At 39.6% G+C, this 4,040-nt stretch overlaps 1 protein-coding gene and 1 pseudogene across 3 annotated transcripts in view; one reads left to right on the forward strand and one right to left on the reverse strand.

Moving 5' to 3' along the window:
- Positions 1–4,040, reverse strand: part of PCDH1 (protocadherin 1) — a 242,007-nt gene that overhangs the window by 167,013 nt on the left and 70,954 nt on the right. The window lies entirely within an intron of this gene.
- The window catches only part of LOC112548005, a 10,812-nt pseudogene continuing 7,773 nt past the window's right edge, over positions 1,002–4,040 (forward strand).

Below are 4,040 nucleotides of genomic sequence, written 5' to 3' on the forward strand. Positions count from 1 at the left end.
TATATATATATATATGTATATAAAACATCTATATATAAAGGGCTTAGTAAATCTGTCTGTGTGTCTGTCTGTCTGTTTGTCGGTCCATAATGCTCTTTAAGGGTGCCGGGAGCCTGGCGCAGCAGGAAGGGCAGGGGGAGGGGCCAACTGAGGAAAAGTGGGAGCCAGGCTCCTAGTTACTGTGAGAAGACAGTTACCTGACTACTGTGAGGCTACTACAAGCACTGGCATTATTTGAAATTCATCTGTTATTCTTGACAGGCAGTTCACTAGTATAAAGTATTAGTCATGCAGTAAGCTGAGAAGAGAATACTTCCAGGAATTCTCACAGCCATGAGTGGTAAGAAGGAACTGAGGGATGGTTTGGCTTACTCTTTTCTGCTGCTTAAACTCATCCAATTTTTTGTGCTTAGAGCACAGGGACACTAGAAGTGGACTCCACATGAATAAGTGTTAGAGGAGGAACTTGTGGTTGAACTAGAAGGTGTATTTTAGGAAGAGACATCCAATTTTCATTTAAACACCTAATGTGATGGATCATCCCTTGTTATAATATTTAGCTAGACACAAAGAAGACAAAGCTGCTCATGACTGTTTTTCCTCAGTCTTCATGACAAGAAAAAATTGGGACCAGACAAACAAAATTAATACAAACAAAGGGGAAGGGCTCTAGATTATGTTAAGTAAAACATGCATCAACAAGCTCCTGACAAATTACAATGAATTTAAATAAACAGGGTCTTATTCCAGAGTGCTCGAGGAAGTTTCTGGAGAAATCTCAGACACACTGACAATAATATTTGCATCATGGGTGACAAGCCAGGTTCAAGTAGGCTGAAGAAGGGCTACTGTAATTCCCATCTTTAAAAAGAGAAAAGAAGGAAGACCAGGAATTGTCGATTGGTCAGCCTTACTTCAATACCTATGAAGTTACCAGAGCAAATTATAAACGTTGTTTTGCAAACACTTTGAGGAAATAGGTATAGTCGCTAGGAGCCAACATGGCTTTGGATAACTTGTCTTCCTTCTTTGACAGAGCAACTAGTTTGGTAGATGATGGGAATGCAGTAAGATCTTTGACACAGCCCCACATGACATTGTAAGTAAACTGGAGAAATAGGGCTAGACAGTATTACTACTAGATGAATGGACAGTTGGTTGAATAAACAAACAAAAAAGGGGGTAACTATAACTGGATTGATGTCAGAATGTCAAGAGATCTCAATTAGCATTCCATACAAATCTGTTCAGGGTCTGGTGCTGTTTAGCATTTTAATTAATGACTTGGAGTCAAAAACAGAGTGCTTACTGATCAAGTTTGCAGGTGACACAAAACTGGGAGGAACTGCAAACACTCTGGAGGACAGAATTAGAATTCAAAATGATCCTGATAAACTAAAGAAATGGGCTACAGACAACAAAATGAAATTCAACAAAGACAAATGTAAAGTGCTACACCTAAGGAAGAAAAACCAAATGATCTCATACAATAGCACTGCCAAGAAAGATCTAGGAATTATGATGGATCACAGACTCAACAAGGGTGAGTAATATGTTATAAAAATAGTAAATTCAATTTGGGGCTGGATTAATAGAACCATTATATGGAAGACACTACTTGATGCGGGTTAAGCCTCAGCTAGAGTATTATGTCTAGTTTAGGCTACAGTATTTTAGGAATCATGTAGAGAGGTTCCCAAAGCAAGTGAAAAAGATACTCTAACCCTCCTACAAAGATGATAAAGGGATTGGAATGCAAACCATACAAGGCAGGTCAAGAGAATCAGGTGTGCCACCTGAATAAAGGAAGACTAACTGTGGGGAAATGACAACAGTTTTCAAATATCTGAAAGGGTGCTATAAAGAATATAGGGGGGGGTGGGAAGAGAGGAGAAGTTTGGACAACTGTTTTCCCTTTCCCAGAAAAGGCAGGATAAGAGGTGATGGTACTAAATTGCAGCAAAACAGATTTAGATTAGAGCTCAGGAAAAAATTTCTAAGTGTAATAACAGTAGGACAATGGACCAAACTGCCTTGGGAAAATTCAGAATCTCCTTCATTGTAGGCTTTCAAGAAGAGACTAAATATAAATCTGCCTAGGAGAGTTTAGAAATAGTGAAGCTTACATTTGTGCTTTGGGGTGGACCAGATAACTTTTGGGACCACTTCCAACCTTATGATTGTATGATTCCCCTTAGTATTAAAAATATGTGTCTTATTAACTCCAGGCTATCTTATAGGAGGTTGCTAAGCCTATGAAAAGGACTATCTCCCCACAAACTAGCAAACAGTCCTTTGTTAAAGGTGACCATGCACAGCCAGTCAGCAGGTTATGTCAAAACAAGTGACTGTAATTTCTAAAACCTTTCCCAAAACTCCCACAGAATGCCTGTTGCCCCAGGTATAAAACAATGACTGCTTCTTTCTGTGGTTTTCCCATGAGTAACTGTAACTTCTGATCACCACCTTGCCATTCTCTCAATCCCATTGTGGCCCTCTCAGCAGTTCTAAGAGACTGCTTGTTCTCATACCCTGTATATAATCTAGGCCTTTCCTGCCATTTCCCGAGTCTTCACTGCCATTGCTCCCAAACACCATTCCAAGCCACTATGCTTGGCACTTGGCACCTCTGGCCAAATTCTCCCTGCTGGTAAGCAGATGCCCTGAAATAAATACTGGAATGGTATGCCCTCAACCATATCAGGCAAGGTTGTTTGGGTACATGTGGTATCTTTTAATAAACCAACTAAATAGTTGGAAAAAATTCTGTGCAAGCTTTCAGGCACAAACACCCTTCTTCAGGCACTGGGAGATTCTGCTGTTGTTCTGAGTTCTCCGAAGTAGAAAAGAAGCTAAAGTTCTACCTTGGTGAGAACACATAGCAGCAGCAGAGTTTCCCAATGCCTGAAGAAGGATGTTTGTGCCCAAAAGCTTGCAAAGAACATTTTTACAACTATTAGTTGATCTAATAAAAGATAATCACATTGATTCAAATCCCTTTGCCTGCCTATGTCCTTAGATCAACATGGCTGCAGCCAACAACCCCTCAATCATATCAGTTCCTTTGCCACCAACACAGAGCTCAGGTTTTATACAGAACTCTGAGACAGAAGGAACCACGTTTGGGTAGTGTGAATAGACAGAGGTGAAAAACATAGATTATTCATGAACATTTTTAGGACATAGTAACAGTGGTTCTTTGAGATGATAGTACAGAGCCACTGCAAGTGGATTTTGAAGTCTCTGTTTTTCTGGTAGGTGTCATCCTGCTTTTTCACAGGATTTCTAGAACTTGTAGGAAGGAGTTTCTTTCTGTGGTACTCCACAACTCAAAAACTTCTGATCATATTTCTATGAGATCTGGTCTAAAAGGTCTGAGAGCTGAACAGGAGGATGAATGGACATATGTAGTGGATCTGCGAACAAGAACTGCCTTAGCCATTAAATAATTATTGTATTCTTGTCTTCTTGGTTTTTGAAAATCACCCAGAGAATAAGGAAAAGTAGTGCAAAGGTATACACTATTCCACTACAGTGGAGTCATGCAGTAGGAACCTTGTGCTCAGGCCTCCTCTGGAACAAATATTTCACATTTTAAGATGTTGTTGATAGGGAACAAGTAGATTGTGGGAAATCTACACTGACAGAACAGTAATTCTGGGATGAACCTGTGGAAGGATAATTGGCCACTAACAGACTTCTCAAGAAGTTTTCTGAGTTGTTTTTGATTTCAACGAGGTAAAGATTCATCAGCGTTACCCTGTTGTTATACTAGCAATCCATCAGAAAGCAGCAAAAATCCCTTGCATGACTATGATGGTGTAAATGAAAATGTGTGTTATTAAGGTTTAGATGCCATATATGCCAGTCCAATAGTCCTGATCTCTAAAGACCTTGAAAGACATCACATTTATGGTGTGATTAATATATTATTCATGCCATAAACTACATATATTCAGCCAATTTATGGTGCCATAAGCCAGCCACAAAGATGTAGAACATCTTTGTAAAACATCTTTGTGGCTGGGCGGTTTTTTTTT

The sequence above is a fragment of the Alligator sinensis genome, unplaced genomic scaffold (genome assembly GCF_000455745.1).
Source record: "Alligator sinensis unplaced genomic scaffold, ASM45574v1 scaffold452_1, whole genome shotgun sequence".
NCBI lineage: Eukaryota > Metazoa > Chordata > Crocodylia > Alligatoridae > Alligator > Alligator sinensis.